Source organism: Protopterus annectens, chromosome 6.part0 (genome assembly GCF_019279795.1).
Source record: "Protopterus annectens isolate FY-2018-M chromosome 6.part0, PAN1.0, whole genome shotgun sequence".
Lineage (NCBI taxonomy): Eukaryota > Metazoa > Chordata > Ceratodontiformes > Protopteridae > Protopterus > Protopterus annectens.
This window is the reverse complement of record NC_056737.1, coordinates 359,569,734-359,591,259: the sequence shown is the minus strand read 5'-3', so window position 1 is coordinate 359,591,259 and position 21,526 is coordinate 359,569,734.

Sequence of the window (21,526 nt, the reverse complement as noted above, 5' to 3'; positions counted from 1 at the left end):
CTCTCTAAAGACTAGTAAACTATTTACTGGATGTTGTAATTTATTCTGAGAATCTTTAATAGATAAAACAGACCCCACAAGAGAGGTAGTGATTATTTATTTATTTAATTATTTATCTATCTGACAGGCAGGCTGGTAAAACTGACCTGTTTCAGACATGACTCAGGCTCACGTGGCAGATAGAATACAAAATTAAATAGTCACGTGGTTATAGAGAAAATTACAATTACATAAAGCCCAACACTATTGTTGTAGTGAGAAGGAAAATTCTACAGAAACATAGAGGCATACAGTTAAGGGAAAAACTACAGTATAAATTATTACGATGCAATATAGTTAAACAATAGTAGTATAAATACATTTTATATATATATATATATATATATATATATATATATATATATATATATATATCTAAGCCCTGGATTAAATGAAAACATAAATATAAAATGCATATTAAAATCACAATGAATATAAAGTTTATTTTGTATAATTTTTAATTAGAAGTTTGTATACAAACTTTTTAGGTAAATGCTTTTTTACATCTGTATGATTTTAAACTGGATAGCATGTCATTAAATATGTCATTAAGGTATAGTACAGCTTGTATTAAGTAACTGTTTTGCATAGCTCTGAAGAAGTTCATTAAATATTTGGATGAAAACACTAAGCTTTGCAAAACTGCTTCTGTTTTCACTGAATGGTTAGATGGTGTGACTTTCTTATACTTTTGTGTTTTGTTTTCAAATATATATATATATATATATATATATATATTTAGAGAGAGAGAGATAAATATAGATATAGATACACACACACATACACACACAACTCTAAGATAAACACACACACACACACACACACACACACACACACACACACACACACACACACACACACACACACACACACACACACACACACACACACACACACACACACACACACACACACACACACAAACACACAAACACTGCCCAGGCATCTATTCTACTTTATTAGCAGCCAGGTATACTATCAGGTCCCATGAAGGATGGATTTTTTATTTTAGAAATTACTTTAGGTTAATGTTTTTTGTGATAACTGAGGGTTGAAGACTTTCAGCGATATGTGGGGTTTGTATAGCTCTTCTCAATGTGAAGTCTGCACTGAATGTGTTTTGCTAGTATATTAACAATATTCAGTAGATCTGAGTTGATGTTTCCAGTTTGAATGACCACTGAGTATTATTGAGTGCTGTTCCTTATCTTTCTGACATAGCTGAAGAAGGAATTAACAGTTGTTTTTAACTTTCAGTGCTAGTCTGTTCATGAAAAGCTTTGTTTTTCTGATGGCAGTTTTCAGTTCCTTTGATAAATTCTTAATGCTATCCTTGATTTGAGAGACTTTAGTTTTGCTGTATATTTTAAGAAGTTTTATTTTTCTTTTACCAACAGTTTGTTTATGTTTGTGGATTATCATTCTGGTTTGCTCTTAAATTTTCCATCTTGTTTTAACTTAGTTGGGACAGCTATGTTAATACATTTCTCCAGATGAGAAAGAAATTGTCTGCAAAATCACTTGCCTCAAAAAACATCTTGCGTAATACTTGTCATATAATTTTAGATGATTTGTACATTTGAAGTCCTTGAACTCAGTGATATTTGCATCTGAATGTTCAGAGATATTGACAGAGAAGGTTACCAGATTGTGATTGTACTGTGAAGGGAATACTGTGGTAATAGTATAAAGATATGCTATGTTTGTAATGACCAGGTCAAAAATATTTTGTCCTCTATTGGGTTCTCTGACAATTTGGACCATTTATTTCTTATTTATGAAGTTTAAGAAGTTTGGGTCATATCCTACATTTGAGGTACAGGTTTCTTAGTTAATAATCGGGTAATTAAAGTCTCCCAGGATGACAGAGTTTCTGTTTATAGACAGCTTATCCAGAATATTTAAGAATCTAACATGGTTTTCAGGGGGACATAGATGGGGTCTTTTAGCATGCCATTATCTGATCATTTGACCTATTTAGCGTGATTTGCATCTCAATAAGTTCTATTTTGGGATCTCTTGGAATGCCTCTAGGCAGTGTGATCTTTAACATAAATGGATACACTACCTCAGTTTCGTTTGGGTCTAAATACACGGTATTTGCAAAATCCAGGTGTAGAGGGAGTTGTCTCTGTGCATTTAAACCAAATTTTGGTTACAAAACACAGACATGAATGTGCTCTAAATGCAGGAGTGCCTCGAGGTCAGGTGACTTGTTGTTCAGACTCCTTTCAGAGCCACCTTAATCTTGCGCTTGATTTATTTTACTAGTTAGGTGGGACGTTCACTGAATGAACCATGCCTAAAAAGGCAGTAAGGGAGTAGCAAGGGCTTTTACAAGTGTATAGAAGCATTTGAAGTGAGAGATCAATCTTTCCCTGTTAAAGCTGCTTCAATTATTAAGCATCTCATCCCACACGTTATGCTTGTTCACACAGTCATTACAAAGCCTACATGAAAACTCAACCAATACAAATTATTTCAAGAAATACAAAATTGAATGTGTAACTTTAATTATAAATTGTCCAAAAATCTTATCAGACCATTCTGAATATTTCCTTTAAATGCCTCATTGAAATCTTTTTCACTTTTTCTGAAACAATAGCTAGAATTACTAATACATTTATATGGACAGACGTTATAGAAAATTAGATTTCCATAACATTTTTTACAATCTGTAAATAATTCTACATACTCATTTAAAGGATAATGACTATTACATACAAATCTCTTGAGCACTACAAAAGAATAAAAATGTTACTGAATTATTCTAAAAATTACTAGCAGTAACGATTTCACATATGCATTAAGAACAAATTATACAGGTTCTACTTTATCCGGCCAGTGCAAAGGCAAATTAAATATTTTTTTATTGACATTGTATTCTTTCATCAGTTTTTTAATCAGCTTTGAGATTTAGTGAAAGTAGTTTTCATTGTAAAAAAAAAGTAATAGAAGGTATGGTAGGGGCTGTGCATCACCACACCCCCTATTACGTGGTAGGGGGTCAGTCAACTAACTGATCACCATACTGTTGATATTTCTATGATAAGACTGAAAAAGTCACCTCCCATCTCAGAGTGACAGAGCACAGGTTTAGAATCCAGTCCCACCTCACAAATTGTACAACCTTCTTTATGCAGTTCTTCCCAAAATCATATTTTCACAAAGTGATTGCTGCCACAAAAGGAAATTTTGTCATCCCAGCTCGCTGGAATTTTATAAATAATTATATGTCATTTGTGAATATCAACATAATTCATATGCTTGTGTTACCAATGTATTAGAACTGCATGTTATGTGTATCAAACTGCTGGTACAGAGATGTGTGTAAAGTACTGAGCTTAAAGATGTATTCGCAGTATACCCTACTGGAAAAGAACAGAAATGTGTATACACTGTTGTAATTTTGTAAAATGTATATAAATAGTGGAAACTGTAACATACAAGGTTAACTTGCAAAACTTCAGAAAAATGGTTGAAATTAAATTGTTTTATAACTGTGCCATAAAAGTTAGTTTCAATGCACTGAGGAGACAGGATGTCTAAAATTAGGGAACCTTCTGCATTGTAAGTGATTTATTGTTTTATGTCTTCCAGCAGTTGCAAACATCTGAAGGCTATCTATTTTCACAGTGAGATGCTAAATGCTAGCAGTTTCTAGCAATGGTTGTTGAGCCTCGGAACTAAAGTCAGGTGACAAAAAGTGATGGCATGATGCAAGTATCCCAGCAGTAACATTTGATATTAGTTTAAGAACTCTCTAAGAGACTGACTGTACATTTTCTAGTTTGTCTTTGACCTGGCAGTATCAGCTAGAAACATCCACTCACCACATCTGTCTTGCCTTGTTGTAAGTAAGTTAACTAGGGTACAGTATTTTTTAGATTCAGTAAGGAATATAGCAAATATTAGTTTAGATGTTTTCCGTATTTATGTGAGACTGTCCTGCAATGTTGTTTTAAATATTTCCTGTGATTTTGAACTCTGAAGTTACCGTGATTGTTTACTGAGTATTTTATTGTTCTTTTATTATTTATCATTAAATATATTTAAACCTATTTTTGTGGCTGATATTTGTATGACATATTTAAGCTCTGAGAGTACTTGCATATTTATTTGGTGACACTGTAGGCCACTCATAATAGACTTGTTCTTGGTCAAACTGCCATTTGGATTAATAGTAACATTACACGGTAGGAATGGACACCCTTTGTTAAGGGCCTTAAAGTAGTTGATAAGGGGTTCTGGTAGCAGTGATAACTACCTTATAGTCTGGGCAGAAGGGGGCATGGCTAGTAAATATGTGGCAGCCTTTCCCAGGTGTCTGTGTGTGTGTAAAACAAATTTCCAAGAGTGTGCATGTCAGCTACATGGGCAGGAACACGAAGCACTACTGGACAGATAGAGTGTTGGAGGACTTGGCTTGGAACCCTGGATAATGACTCAGCTCTATAGCTATGCCAGTGGGGAGTCTTAATGGGGATCTGGAAAAAGAGGGAGAAACCAGCCCCAGACTGGCTGTGGTCTCTGTGTGCTCTTAAAGGAAATTGCATTTTACTATGTGTCTACTTGTCATCCTCCCAGTGTGTACGTTCCCCACTATTGCCAGTAGTGAGGACTGAAGTTCCTTCACTGCTGGGCCAGTGGTGGGGTGTCACAATTGCAAACAACATTTTGAAAATGGAAATTAAGAGCTGCATTTAGGTCATGTAATTTACTGTTAATGAGGTTACGATTCTCAGGAATCATGTTTGTTTTAGCAAATCATCATATCAGAAGTTTTACTAAACAATTTCCCTAAAGGTGGTGGAAAACCAGTTGATCAGACTTTATCTGCCTCAGATAAATTACTTGAAATATCACTTTTTAGCACAGGCTGTAAGTTATTTTCTTCCACCTGGTGGGCTCACTGTTTGTATGAGTGGCATGTGTACTATGAAGGGAATTTATCCTTTCCGTACTGCTGTGTGAATGTGGAATTAGTATATATAATTTTGAAGGCAGTGGAGGGCTCACTCCATACATGGGGGTATATGGGTTTGTCCCCACCCTGCAAAAATGATTGAGTCAGTATTTGCAGGTTGATTGCAGGAAAAACGGTTCTTGATCAGTTGTTAGCGAGCAATGCTTTTATCTATGATCATATGCACAATATTTATCATTAGTAGGAGGGTGAACCAAACTGCACTTCTAGTGGGTGTGCTATTAGGCTGGAAGTTGTTTAGCAGGAAAGCCTTGGTATTGAGTGGAATCCTTATTTAATTAAGAATGATTCTGAAGTACAAAGAAAAGATCACTGGTTTTAACAACCGGATAAATAGCTGATATAATATCAGGAACTACATATCTGTAGGTGGCTTACCTGTGCTTATCACATACCACTTTTAGTAGGTCATAATTTACCAACATTTTCTGGCCAAATGTAATTTTCAACCTTGCAGCAGAAAGGAGATAACATTTAGAACATCAGTATGTCAACAATTTGGCAGAATTCTACTTCTCTCTAAAAGAAACATTATTTGAACTTACTTTTTTTTTCCTCTGTGGAATTAAATCCCTTACACCCCATGTGGAATACTTCATCTCCAGATTGCTTTATTTAAAAACACTGAAATGAAAGTACCTTAGAAATTAAGAATATGTTCTATGTCATTGTTTTCTGTTCTGAATGAAGGCAATCATACATAGCTGGTTGCTGCACAGATATTTGACTGCAAAACAGACAATATAAAGGATTATGAGAGGTTTGCCAATGCTAACCACCTTATTATGTGTGAGACATGGATTCCTTGGCATCCATATTGAGAACGCATAATATTCAGTTCGCATTGGTGAGCTGCTTAGAATTCTTTGTAGTGCTTGGAGCTGTAATTGTTCCATGTAGTACAAGATGCAGTAAAAAAATCGCTAAGTGTTTTATTGGCTTTCAAAGCCGTAAAACAATTAATGAGCATTTTCAGAAGGGTAGTGTAACACTAGTCCTTATGTTTACACTCACCTTCCATACCTCTCAATTGTCCAGACTTTTGCAGAATATCCAGATTTTTGCTTCATATGTTGGGTACGCTCCTCATAATGTTTGTGTTTTTTAGGCAAATCCATGAGAATTGAAGACATTAAATAATGGCATACATTTTGGTTCCAGACTTTACATCCTTCAGTAAATCAGGTAAACACACTTCCTGTTATTGTAGTAACTTTCTAGGTTTAGAACAGGAAGTCAGGGAAATGTTATCAATGTGCACCAGACAGAAACAAATCTTTTGTTTTGTCACTGTCATTTGTACTGGCAAATTTTACTGCCTAGTGTGGGATCGGACCTCAGCAACTTTAACAGGTGGTGCTTAACATTTGTTAAGGTCGGATCTTGTGTCACTCAACGCTTAACTGGTTTGTCCTTTTCTGAATATCAGAGCATAGTCATCACACTCCATGCACTACAAGAGTTTAGAAAGGCAAATCTAATACTGTTAGAAATAACTCCCTCTTACTGTACATAAACTGTTTTGATGTACTGCGGTCTGGGGCTTGTTATATAAATTTAGGAAGGGGACAGTGTGGCAAAGCCCCCCCCCCTCCAAATTGATAAATTATTGCATTGGTTGTGTTTATATTTGATTGTAGAATGGCATGGACTGTTCAGGGAAATGGTTTACAGTGTGTGTTGATTTTGGCATCGTATTATGTGAGATACTTGGATTTGGAATTCTGTAATGATTAGCATTAAAGTCTAACTAGAATTATTTGGAAGCTGTCTGAAGTAATCATAGTTTAAATACATGAGACAATTAGAACATTTTTCTAAATACAAAACAGCAACGATGTTTTTAAAGTTTTGTCTTATATAGCAATCTATGTAAATTTTCAAGCCACTCAGTTCTGTGTTGGACCATGAAATAATGACAGGCTTAGAATACTGAGATTCACAGAAAGCTTAGAAAATCCTTGTATATTTTAGCATATTGCCTACTTAAGAAAATCTGTCATGACATCATCATCTTAAGCTAGTTAGCAAACTGATTAACAGAGGTGAAGTAACAATAGCACACTTAGCAGTAACAGGTGGAATTTGAACACACCTCTTACATTAATGTAATAGCTTATATTGTCATGCATAACATGCACAAAACATTTCTAGAAGAAAAAAACGGAAAAGTGGCTCGTTTACAAAGTACCATACAAAAAAGTCAAGGACAGTGAGAGAGGCTCTGGACCTTCTGTACTAGATGTAGATTAGATATATCTGTTTTTGTTTCCTTTTTTTTTTTTTTTTATACTAGCAATATTTCTGCATATTTACTCAGTTTCAAAACAGAATATTCAGAAGGGAGTCTTTTTTTAACTTTTTATTGAAATTTTAATGACAGGAGAAAAAACATATAATGAGTAAAATAAAGACAACAAAACATAACTATTTACAAGGGCCATAACAAGTCTTCTCTGGTGTTTAGAGCAAATGAGATTCTTAAGAGTTTTTGAGTTCTTTTTAGCAGAAGCAAGTTTTGAATAGGAATATGTTGATGTACACAAGATGACAATCAGAAAATTAGAAAATTAAACTGCTTTTGCCTGCTATTACTCCCTGTGTAATCTTAGTATATTTTCAAGATGGGGGCCAGCTCCCCTGTACTTCTACCAACAGAAGACAGCACTACCTTCAGCCTTTTAAATAGTCCTGCTCCTGTCTGGAAAAGATTTTGAAAAGGAAAACTATGTGCAAAAGAAAATGTTTTCCTTTCCCTGAAGTACGGTTGATTTCTGCATTGGTAAACATCAACATTTTCTCTTTGGCTTTGCTTTCAGACGTGTGTGTGTGTGTGTGTGTGTGTGTGTGTGTGTGTGTGTGTGTGTGTGTGTGTGTGCGCGCATGGGCCATATTTCTGAGCTACATATCAGATATCAATCACACGGTCTCTACTACCTAAAGATTCTAAACCATTGCAAGGAATGCAAACAGGAGAAAAATACAACAGATGAAAAATACAGAGCGAAACCTAAAAAGGGTGGTTATCCATTATTATATTTACTCTTGTTGACAAGAACTGTCCTGTAAAACAATCTGTCTATATTTTCAAGATGGGGGCAAGTTCCCCTGTACTTCTACCAACAGAAGACAGCACTATTTTCAGCCTTTTAAATAGTCCTGCTTCTATCTGGTCATGATTTTGTGAAAGAAAACTATGTGCAAAAGAAAATGTTTTTCTTTCCCTGAACTGCGGTTGATTTCTGTATTGGTAAACATCGACATTTTCTCTTTGACTTTGCTTTCAGACATGTGTGTGTGTGTGTGTGTGTGTGTGTGTGTGTGTGTGTGTGTGTGTGTGTGTGTGTGTGTGTGCGTGTGTTTGTGTATGTATGTATGTGTGGTCCATATTTCTGAGCCCTTACTTAAAGTTACATATCAGATATCAGTCACACAATCTCGCCTACCTAAAGATTCTAAACCTTTGCAAGGAAAACAAACAAGAAAAAAATACACCAGATGAAAAACACAGAGAGAAACCTGAAAAGGGTGGTTGCCCATTATTGTATTTATTTACTCTTGTTGACAAGAACTGTCCTGTAAAATAACCTGTCTTTTCAAAAATGTTTGTTGGAAGATTCAGGTAAAGTGAAGCAAGAAAATGCTAGTTAGTGTAACTCATCTGCCAGATAATGTACACTAGCATAGTGTTTAGTACAAAATAAGTTAAACATGGAAAACTCACGCACTGAAAGGTGTCAAGAAAAACCTCATTTTGTGTTTATTTTTTATTATTTGTTAACCAGATAAGATGGCTAATCCATCCTTTTTAGCTAAAACCAGGCTAATTATCCTACTGATGAGCAGGTGTGCTAACAGCAAAGTCCCCAGAAGTGGTACTCCTGTTGACCTATCACATTCATATTTCTTCTTCATTCCCTGATCTTTTCCTTGGGAAAAGGGGGTGATTCTCAGCAAATGAAAGGATCCTATGGCCATTGTGCTGCTGGTGGAGACCCCTCTCTTGGTTATCCTTAATTTGTAGCTGATAATACCACACTTGTAATTCTTCCCTTCAGCTGGATACATGACATTCAATGATTTTCCAGATACTTGCAGGCATCCAGAACAGTGTTCACAAGATATTCCTTTGCATCTTTTTCCTCCAGATTTATCTACTAGTAGTGGTATTGTTGGCCATCTCTGAGGGGAAGGTCTGGACACTAACTAATGCCATTTAATCTACCGTCTCCCCTTGGATAGGAGACCCAGTCATGCGCCAACCAATTTCCTCTCTCTGGCTCCACTTAAATAAGAGTCACTGGTTTCCTGGGCAAGGATGCTTCCTTTGTGCTAGAGACAAGCTAAAATTATTTTTGATTCAAGTATTCTTAATAAGACAGATTTTATTTTATTTCTTTGCTTACTTGAATAGTGGACTGATCCATATGAATCCATGTAAGCCAAAGCTTGTGAGTACTTTCTGGTTACATGACTTTCTCAGCCTTACAGAGTAGATTAATGGAAGCTAAATTAATCAATCCCTGGAATACATATTGGAGCTTTGGAACAGTTCATGTCCTTAATCCTCTGTAATAACAACCAAATAATCATAGTATCATACCTTCTGATGAGGTGTTTTATAATTTAATGATTTTTTTATTTGAGGTGTTTAGACATTTTGTTATTTTAAAAAATATCTTCTTTTGGGATTTTTAGGGAAGGTTCTGAGGAAAAATATCTGTTTACCATGCTCACTTCTAAGCATTTCTGCAAAATGTCTGTGCTAAATACTTTGTAGCTGTGGATCCCTGCCCTATCTTCTATAATTTAATGGTGTACTCTGCAGTGGTGATGCTGCGGTAGCGTTGTTGCCTCACAGTAAGATGTTGTCCTGTTCAATTCTCAGCTAGAGCATCTTCTGTGTGGAGACATGCATGAATGGGCGTACCTTCGTTGAAGGTTGTGCGTCAGGGCTGGCAACTCGGCATGTAAAAATCTACTGCCAATCATTAGCGGACCGGAGTTCCGCTGTGGCGACCCCATAACCGGGAAAAGCCAAAAGACACAACAACAACTTGTAAACCTTGTGGCCTGTGTCTGTAGCTCATGGTTTACAGTATCTAATTTGCACAATAATACTGCAGGTCTAAAATAAAAAGGCGTGGTGGCTTGAGAGTAAAAAAGACACTTTTGTTACCAATAAAATAAATAATTTAGGTAAGCGCATTCGAGGTAACCCTCTTCTTCAGACCTTAATAAAACTTCTGCAAGCATTCATTTTAAATACAAATAACAACCAATGAAAACACTTAATGAGAATTAATGTGGCAAACCTCTTTTTCTTAAGAGAGGTTTTAAAGAAACAACGCTGTTCAGGCAAGGAGAAACATAAGCCTTAAAATCAACAATCCATCTCAACTCCATATATTCAGTTTCATTATGTAGATCTCCTTCTCTTAAGATCTCATTAACTTTTTGTAAAACTAAAAATTTAAAGTTGTCCTGTGTACCATAATCTGATACATGTTTAGCCAGTGCATTTGTGGATTTATTATTACGTATGTCATTCAGATGTTCCGGTACACTTGAAACCAGTAGAATTTTCTTTCTATGCAGACTGTTGCACTAAGAACATAGTTTACCTTGCTAAGTGTAACTCATGCAGTGCATTTTATATAGGCAAAACGAATCGTATGTTGAAGGAGACGGTCTCTTAAGAGAAGGAGATCTACGTAATGAAACTGAATATATAGAGTTGAGATGGATTGTTGATTTTAAGGCTTATGTTTCTCCTGGCCTGAACAGCACTGTTTCTTTAAAACCTCTCTTAAGAAAAAGAGGTTTGCCACATTAATTCTCATTAAGTGTTTTTATTGGTTGTTATTTGTATTTAAAATGAATGCTTGCAGAAGTTTTTATTAAGGTCTGAAGAAGAGGGTTACCTCAAAAGCGCTTACATAAATTACTTATTTTATTGGTAATAAAAGTCTGTTTTTTACTCTCTAGCCATCACGCCTTTTTATTTTATACTTTTTATATTTTTTGGGCTTGTTGGTTCCACCACTTTCTTCTTGTTTTAATACTGCAGGTCTCACTGACGCTCCTCAAACTGAGTGGGCTGTGAGGCTTGAGTTAACAGGAGTAGCACTCTGCATGTGCAGAAATTAATTCTAATTCTTCTGTAACTGATTTTATGGTTTTACCCTATTGATTTGCACTGGGTGTGACTAGGATGGACAGGATTAGGAAACAGTATATTAGAGGGTCAGCTCAGGTTGGACAGTTTGGAGACAAAGCAAGAGAGGCGAGATTGCGTTGGTTTGGACATGTGCTGAGGAAGGATGCTGGGTATATTGGGAAAAGGATGCTAAGGATGGAGCTGCCAGGTAAGAGGTAAAGAGGAAGGCCTAAGATAAGGTTTATGGATGTGGTGAGAGAGGACATGCAGGCAGTTGGTGTGAAAGAGCATGATGCAGAGGACAGGAAGAAATGGAAACAGATGTTCCATTGTGGCGAAACCTAATGGGAACAGCCGAAAGAAGAAGAAGAAGACCCTATTCTAAAATAAGGTATAAGGACCCACAAGTGCTTTGGATAAAGCCTTAAGGTAGTTTAACTCAGAATTGCTACTGGCCATGCATTGTAACATACTCCTTCCTGTAAAGTTCCAAATCATGTATAAGTCATAATTTCTATTCTGAAGGTCATGAAAGCCATCATTCTGACCATTTAAGACTCATTGAACAAACCGTGGCAACAACTTCATATTTACATGTGACAGCAAAGGTAAACCTTTTCACATCAAGACTCAGTTGCACACCAGTATGATTACCATGCACTTCAAAACACAGTATTAAAGGTGGTTTTCTTGGGATATTTTTAAAATTAAAAATAATATCCTGCTGTATTTCGAGAACTGAACTTGGAAGTTACCAATAAAAACAAGCATGCTTTCTTACTTAATCTGAAACAGGGGGACACAAAAAAGCAAATGTCTGGGGGCATGAAGTCTGTGTAATCAACTGAAGTGAAGACAACAACCCATGAACAGTTACTTGTTATTCTTTATTTAATTGTGTTTTAGGAAAAAAGAAATCAACAAATGCAATGTAAACAAACCAGCTACCATGGGGTAATCAAAAGGTAGCTTTAAATAAACAAGCCATTCAGTAAACATAATGTTGACACTTAGCTGCAGAAAATCTTTTAACAAGAAGAATGGATCATGAAAGCTCTGTGTTTTAGTGCAGAGCCTGACCCTGCAGCCCTGTTTTTAGATTAGATTTTTTTCAGACTAAGTATTATGCATTACTTACTCCATGGCATTAGGACAAGGCCACCCAGATAGAAAGTAACAAGTCTGCCATTTCTAGCAAATAATTATTCAACTTTCCGAAAACAGCAACCACGTACACATTTTAATCTCACTGCTCAAAATCTTTCCATTTAGACATATATATGAAAAAGTAGAACATTTCTAATGAGCTTTGTCAATGCTTAATGTTTGCTTAAAGAGTTGAGCCTGCTGTTAACAAATTTAGTACGTAGACAAAATGTATGCATTTAGAATGTGATAAAATGAGTAAGAGATCATGACTGTTGCAAAACACGGTAATGGCAAAATCTTTTCTGTTTGTTTACATGCTATTAACAGTATTTACCTGGGAACAAATCACCTGCTCCCTGTTCTGTGTTTCTACAGGCTCATTTCTGTCTGCCATACCATTGTGCAAATAATGATAAATAGGGCAGGGCAGAGTGATGTAACAAGCAGATAAGCAGTTATACACAGGAAATTTCTGCATAACATTTATTGTTATATGTCACTCCTCACTTCAAAAGGGAGAAGTGAATATAACTGCAGAAGCATTACTGTTTTGGTTGAATGATACAAAGAGCCCAAACAAATATTTTTAACAAATGAAAATTAAGATCAAGCTTAGTCTACCATAGGGCCATCCATATAATATTATCCAGGGAAATTAAAAAAAAAAAAGCTGAACAAACAAACAAAAATAAAAAACAAACAAACAAACAAAAAAACCCCAATAAGCCTACAACTAGGCCATACACAGGTCGGAATGCAGCAATGAAAAGTTGTCCCCCAACACCAATTTAAAAGTGGATCACTACTGCTCCAAAGATGATGAATGGGAAGGGATACTATGTTTTCCATCTGCTAATTATGCATTAGAGTTCAATAACTGAGTGGACTGCAGCTTGGATGCCACCTAGTGCAAGACACTGTGTCAGTGCAGTATGTCTCACTATGTGACTTGTTTGGTAGGCACACTAAATATAAACCTGCTGCATTGTACTCTGCTAGAGAATTGGCTGTTAGAAATTAACTCCAGGCTTCAGGTGATGTGCTGCCCTGAAGGAAAAACACTGCCAATGTAAGTACGCAAACTGGCGTAAAACAAATCTAGGTTCAATAGTAGATGGGTGACAGCAGTGAGCTAATTTATATTAAATATAGTAAGACAAAGGAATATCTGAAAAAAAATTGCAGTAGCTTGGACAATAAGTAATTCATGTTTTTATTTAATCACCGTGCCTTTAGGTTAGATTTTAATTCCATTGCTACTACAGTATTCTATTCAATATTAGTGTACTGCAATGTATCTAGTGCAGCTTTGTTTGAATTTTGCTTCTTGTGTTCATTTTGATTTGCTGAGAAAGGGGCAGAAATTTAAACTGATTTGAAGGACTGTTGTTTTCTTAAGATTTAAAGAAATCTATACTTTCCAGCACTCCTTTTGAGTACTAATGTTTCTACATCTATTGATCCATATATGTAAAATATGTGACAACAATGAATCCCATTTCATTACTGCAGCACTGTCCAAGTAACACATTTTTAAAACCATGTAAATAAACTTTTCATCATTTAGGGTTTCACAATTGTAAACTTTTGTGGTTAAAAAGCCTGCAGTTGCAGCCAAACTATACCTGCCCATCAAACATTGCATTAAGTCAAGTAATACACTTAATTATCTGTGTTAAAGGTATTTTCCCTGTGTTACACAAATGTGACCTGAACTAGTGCTGTTGACAGAATGAAGCTTGGGAAACTGCTTATTGCTTTGTAACATTCCCACTTTACACCTCAGTATTGTGATAGCATCATTGACAGGTTTGCACATGCAGTACAGCAAAAACATTTCCATAGACACCTCTTAACAAATTATCTTTAGTAGTTTAATGTTTATGAGAACATTTGGAAACATCAGGTGATATTTGTGCAGCTGTGGTGTGTACAATACAAACAAGTCTGATTAGCTGGACTTGCAAGTAAAATGTACGTGAAAAAACAATACTAGCTTAATTCTCAAAGACTAGCAGAGGTGGTGCCAGCAGAAGCCACATGTTTGCTGGTAATATTAAACAGCAAAGATGTGGTAAAAGTGCCCAAAACTTAACTAGTAATCCAAAATTAGGCACCTAAGGTGCCTAATTTTGGTTTACTGGTAATATCCTAAGACCAAGATATCAGATCAGTCGAGGCCCGGGTTAACAATGACCGCGACCAGTACTGTTAGCCAACAGGGTGCTGGTGGAAATTGGGCTACTGTTGGCTGAAGGAGAAGAGGAGGGGGGAAGGCATGCCCAAAGGCAGGAAGAGAGGAGGAAGATTAGGAGTGTAGTACTGAGGGTAGGAACTTTGAATGTTGGCAGTATGACTGGTATAGGGAGAGAGCTAGCTGATATGATGGAGAGAAGGAAGGTTGATATATTGTGCGTGCAAGAGACCAGATGGAAGGGAAGTAAGGCCAGGTGTATAGGAGGTGGGTTCAAACTGTTCTATCATGGTGTGGCTGGCAGGAGAAATGGGGTAGGGGTTATCCTAAAGGAACAGTATGCCAAGATTGTTTTGGAGGTGAAGAGAGTGTCTGATAGAGTGATGTTTATGAAGCTTGAAATTGATGGTGTAATGATGAATGTTGTTAGTGCATATGCTCCACAAGTTGGGTGTGCGATGGGTGAGAAAGAAAAATTTTGGAGTGAGTTGGATGAAGTGGTGGTGAGTGTACTCAAGGGTGAGAGACTAGTGATTGGAGCGACATCAATGGGCATGTTGGTGAAGTTAACAGAGGGGATGAAGAAGTGATGGGTAGGTATGGTGTTAAGGAGAGGAATGCAGAAGGTCAGATGATTGTGGATTTTGCGAAAAGGATGGACATGGCTGTGATGAATACGTATTATAAGAAGAGGGAAGAGCATAGGGTGACATACAAGAGTGGAGGAAGATGCACACAGGTGGATTATATCCTATGTAGGAGGGCCAGTCTGAAGGAGATTGGAGACTGTAAAGTGGTGACAGGGGAAAGTGTAGTTAAGCAGCATAGAATGGTGGTCTGTAGGATGATGGTGATCAAGAAGAGATGGAGGAGTGTGAAAGCAGTGCCAAGGATTAAATGGTGGAAGTTAAAAAAAGGGTGATTGTGAGGTGGAGTTCAGGGAAGAGTTAAGACAAGCACTGGGAGGCAGTGAAGAGTTACCGAATAGCTGGGTAACTACAGCAGAGCTACTAAGGGAGACAGCTAGAAAGGTGCTTGGTGTGACATCTGGACAGAGGAAGGAGGACACAGAGACCTGGTGGTGGAATGAGGAAGTACAGGAGAGTATACAGAGGAAGAGGCTGGCGAAGAAGAAGTGGGATTGTCAAAGAGATGAAGAAAGTAGACATGAGTATAAGGAGATGAGGCGCATGGCAAAGAGAGAGGTGGCGAAGGCTAAGGATCAGGCATATGGAAAGTTGTATGAGAGATTGGACACTAAAGAGGGAGAAAAGGACCTGTACCATTTGGCTAGACAGAGGGACAGAGCTGGGAAAGATATGCAGCAGGTAAGGGTGAGAAAGGACAGTGAGGGAAATGTACTCACAAGTGAGGAGAGTGTGTTGAGTAGATGGAAATGAATGAAGAGAACGAGAGAGAGAGAGAAGGTTGGATGATGTGGGGATAGTGAATCAGGAAGTCAAACAGATTAGCAAGGAAGAAGAAAGGACAGCTATGAAGAGGATGAAGAATGGAAAGGCTGTTGGCCCAGATGACATACCAGTGGAAGCATGGTGCTTAGGAGAAATGGCTGTGGAATTTTTAACCAGATTGTTTAATGAAATTTTGGAAAGTCAGAGGATGCCTGAGGAGTGGAGAAAAAGTGTTTTGGTACCTATCTTTAAGAATAAGGGTGATGTGCAGAGCTGCAGTAACTACAGAGGGATAAAATTGATCAGTTACAGCTTGAAGTTATGGGAAAGAGTAGTGGAAGCTAGGTTAAGAAGGGAGGTGATAATTAGTGATCAGCAGTATGGTTTCATGCCAAGAAAGAGCACTACAGATGCAATATTTGCTCTGAGAGTGTTGTTGGAGAAATACAGAGAAGGTCAGAAGGAGTTGCATTGTGTCTTTGTGGACTTAGAGAAAGCATATGACAGGGTGCCTAGAGAGGAGTTGTGGTATTGTATGAGGAAGTCAGGAGTGGCAGAGATGTATGTAAGAGTGGCACAGGATATGCACGAGGGTAGTGTGACATTGGTGAGGACTGCAGTGGGAGTGACAGATACGTTTAAGGTGGAGGTGGAATTACATCAAGGATCAGCTCTGAGCTCTTTCTTATTTGTAGTGGTGATGGACAGGTTGACAGATGAGATCAGACAGGAGGCCCCGTGGACTATGATGTTTGCAGATGACATTGTGATATGTAGTGAGAGTAGGGACCAGGTTGAGGAGACCTTGGAGAGGTGGAGATATGCTTTAGAGAGGAGAAGAATGAAGGTCAGCAGGGCTAAAACAGAATATATGTGTGTAAATGAGAGGGAGGGTAGAGGAATGGTGACAATGCAGGGAGTAGAGTTGGTAAAGGTGGATGAGTTTAAGTGCTTGGGATCAACAGTTCAGAGTAATGATGAGTGTGGAAGAGAGGTGAAGAAGAGAGTACAGGCAGGGTGGAATGGGTGGAGAAGAGTGTCAGGAGTGATTTGCAACAGACGGGTACCAGTAAGAGTGAAAAGGAAGGTCTTCAAGAGGGTAGTGAGACCAGCTATGTTATATGGGTTGGAGATGGTGGCATTGACGAAAAGGCAGGAGTCAGAGCTGGATGTGGCAAAGTTAAAGATGTTAAGATTTGCACTGGGTGTGACTAGGATGGACAGGATTAGGAATCAGTATATTAGAGGGTCAGCTCAGGTTGGACAGTTTGGAGACAAAGCAAGAGAGGTGCGATTGTGTTGGTTTGGACATGTGCTGAGGAGGGATGCTGGGTATATTGGGAAAAGGATGCTAAGGATGGAGCTGCCAGGTAAGAGGAAAAAAGGAAGGCCTAAGATAATGGTAATGGATGTGGTGAGAGAGGACATGCAGATGGTTAGTGTGAAAGAGCATGATGCAGAGGACAGGAAGTAATGGAAACAGATGATCCACTGTGGCGACCCCTAACGGGAACAGCCGAAAGAAGATGATGATGATCCTAAGGCCAAGATATCCCCCTGGATTCTCAAAAGCTTGCACGGAGTGCAAGATCGGTGCAGGAGCTCAATCAGGCAATATGTCTGACATGCAAACCAGGAACAGCCTTCAGGGGCATGCAGGAGCGCTTCTGCACAAATCTTGCATGGACTAAGCCCTGTTATGCAAATCACCCCATTTGCAGGTGAAATCCATGCAAATGAGGTGATTTTTCAATCCAGGAAGCTTGCAACAGTCTGTCCAAGACTAGTGCTATCTGCAGAAATGTATTTGGTTAGTAACCGAGTACATTTCTGCAAAATCCAAAACGGAGCTATGACAGCTCCAAATAAAGGCTGCATATTATGTAGTAAGCATGCCAATGGCCAAGTATAAGGCTATTGGCATTGCCAACAAAAAAAATTAAAAAATCAACTTTTATTTTTTTTTAGCCAATCTCGGCTGTTTAAGCGTAGGGCAGCGGTACGCAAATGGGATCAGGGGGAAAATAATAAAATAAACCTAAAATAAACAGTCTAACTAAAATCACTATTCTGCCATGCAAGTCAAGGGCAGGCAGAAGACAACCTGGCCAGTGAGTAGTGGTTGCTAAGTGGGGAGGCACGGTGTGAGACATGTGACTATGCAGTAGCAGGCAATCGTATGCAAATGAGTGGAAGGATAGTGAATCCCAGTTTTCCCCAGCATGTGAGTCAGGTCCCAACAGTGTAAGAGTAGGAATAGCCTGATGCAAGCCTAGGGGTTAGGTGACATCATGGGGGTGTGTGTCAGGCATACTGCAAGCGGATTGGAGCCCTGTGGCTCGGGTTTGCTCCTAGCTTAGCATAGCTAGCTAAGCTAGGGGGTGTATTTAAACCTACTTAGCACTCTTTACAAAGCCTAAGTGGGTGTGTGTGCTGTGCACCAAGCTTTACAGGAAGAAAAAAGAGGTTAAACCAGGAAATAGCAGCCGTGTGCACATTTGAGCACTTTGTTTGCACGACGTGCACATGGGCTTAAACAAGAAGGCAATGGGATGGGAAAACAGCAGAAGGAAGGTAATCAAGGAGAACTAGCTTAGCTGACAGGTGAAATGTATCAGAATCAGCCAATTACACAGGCAGCAGACCAGCCCAGCCCAGAACACTACTATAAACTAAGCAAACACCTTTCCCTATGTTTTTTCCCACACTCTACACCACCGGTGTAAACAAGCGGGGAACTTTTAACACTTACAACAGCAAAATGATAGTGGCTGCAATAGCTATCATACAACTTGTGGAAGAGGCTGAGGGTGGTGAGGATGTGAATGCTGTCGACCAACCCACAGTGAGGAGACAGAGAAGAGTGTATAGACCCAGGGTAACCTACCAGGGGCTACATGAGCTGGAGATAGTGGAGCGCTATAGGGTGGACAGGGACCTCCTACAGCAAATTGTTCAGCTGTGCCGGCCACGCTTGTCACACAGAACTAACAGTGGATACCAATGTATGTGTAGGCCTAAGAATACTAGCTACAGGTACCTTCCAAAGGCCAACTGGGGATATGATGGGGATTTCACAGGCATCAGCATCCAGGGTACTCCACCAGTTCATGGATGCCATGTCAGCACATGTCAGTGAGCACGTATATTTCCCCAACACCCATGAGGTGTTGGCCAGCAATATGCATCTCTTCCAGCAAATAGCAGAATACGCTGAGGTAGTAGGTGCAATAGACTGCATGCACATATGCATCAAAGCACCACCCAGTGAGCTAGGTAGGATCTAAATCAATGGCAAGGGCTTCCCCTCCATCAGCTGCCAGGTTGTGTCCGATGCCCAGGGCATAATAATGAACATGTGTGCTGGCTGCCCTGAAAGCTATCACAATTCCCACAACTGGCATCTGACGCAGCTGTGCCAGAAATATGCCAATGGGGACATCCCACATGGTCACCTAGTGGGGAATGCTGGATGTGCACTGGAGCCGTGGCTGACACCCATCAGAAATGCACACACACCAGAACAAGAACTCCATAATGGGGCGTATGCACAGACCAGAATTATAGTAGAGCATGTGTTTGGGATGGTCAAGTCATGGTTCCGGTGTCTGGACACATCCGGTGGAGCCATGCAGTACTCACCAGCTACATGTACCCAAATTGTCCTTGTATGTGCCATGCTACACAATATGATCCTGTGGAAACCGCTGCAGCAAGAACAGCACGGGGCAGGGCCACACAGCCCCCCCACCATTGCCAAGGCCTGCACAGGCACAGAGTAACTTGGAGAAGGAACAACCTCAGCCTGCCCCAGTAGGCAGAAGGAGGCGTGCCCAGTATGCCCTGGCCTTGGCAAAGAGGCAACCCATAGCACATACACTGATGCAGGAGGGACCCAGGGAATAACACCTCTGTCTGACTTTCACATACAGTAAAAGGGATGCCAAACATTACACTACCTGTGCCTTACCATGTGTAGGGAGTATTTTATGTGCATCCGACATAGGCAGCCCTGCAGCACCACCCTCAATACTGGGACACCCACAAGGTAAGTGACTCACACATGCCAGTCAGGAGGGAGGGTCACATACCCAACAACAGTCACAGCCAGCAGGACAGGTGTAAACAAACACAAACAAAGGCTGTGCTATGGCGTCTGAATGAGGCCTATGGATAACCCCCCAGGCCTACACAGACAGACTACAGCAGGTCAGGCAGTGGGATGTCAGTTCTGAAGGCTAGGAAGTCAGAAACTAACATATAGGTAATTAAAAGCTAAGATCTGTAGTACACTGGTATGCCTCTAGCCAGCATGATAGGTAAGACTACAGACTGAAATGGAGCACCTGACATACCAGTACAGCCCTAGCAAATGTGTACAAGTGTCAGGTGTGCCCCCCAACTGACGTAGACATATAGTAACAGTCAGATGTGCCCCCCAATCCTGTGTAGAAATGTAGAAATAGTCAGGTGTACCCCCAATCCTACATAGAAATATAGTACCAGTCAGGTGTGCCTCCCTACAATTCTGTGCAGAAATGTAGAAATAGTCAGGTGTGCCCCTCCATCCTATGCAGAAATGTAGTAACAGTCCATGCCAAATAATCGACGGATACCCTGCAGAGACAGCATGCTACTTGTAGGTGTACAACACAAAGGTCAGCATTGCAGTACAAACTACCTGAACCCAATCCACACATTCAGTACAGATGGCCATACTGGGCATGCCCACACACTTGGAGTAATGAAGGCAATGTCAGTCAACATCATAGTGAAGGTCATACAGGGCATGCTCCACACTTAAACACATGAAGGTCATGTCTGCAAACACCAGTGGACCAGACATATCTGGCAGCCACAGATGTTAGTGCACTAAACATGCTTTATGCACACACAGTGGATAGGAGTACAGGCATATATGTAAGGACAACACACTATAATAAGCCAAAGGTAGACATACATAGATGTGTGGAAGAAGGTGATTGGGACAATGAGCCATCCAAGGCTCTCCCACCCAGCACACAGCCAAAGGTCCACGGCCACATGAGAGTCTGATGTCACACACTGCAGATACTAGCCACCAGTATCTGTCAGCATTACAGAGTATGTGGTTTACATGCCAGCTGTGTAACATGACTGTTAAAGGAAGTAGTCATCTAGCAGCTGTATACACGTACCTGTGGAATATGACTCAGGTTGTTCCCGCATGTGGCATGTCAACTCCTAGATGAATGGGTTATGGCCCATGCACACACACTGCCATCCCCATAGCCCCACTATGACAATCCTGCTGAGGTTATCTACTTTAAAATACACCTTTGGAAGAGTTGTATTCCAGTAATCTCTGTGGTGTTTCCCATAACTGCGTACTGCTATAGTGTGATAAGCTAGTTAGGTAGGAGTTCTAACCTCAGCCTTGGCAACTGTGTGTTTGTCAAGAGCAATACTTTTTAGGGTGGTCACACTCCCTACAATTGCAATGCTCTACTTTGGTAAGGCTGCTGATGTCATCCACCTAGAAATACATCCCTGGAAAGGGTGTATCCCAGTAATCTCCGTGGCGTGTCCCATAACTGTGTGCTGCT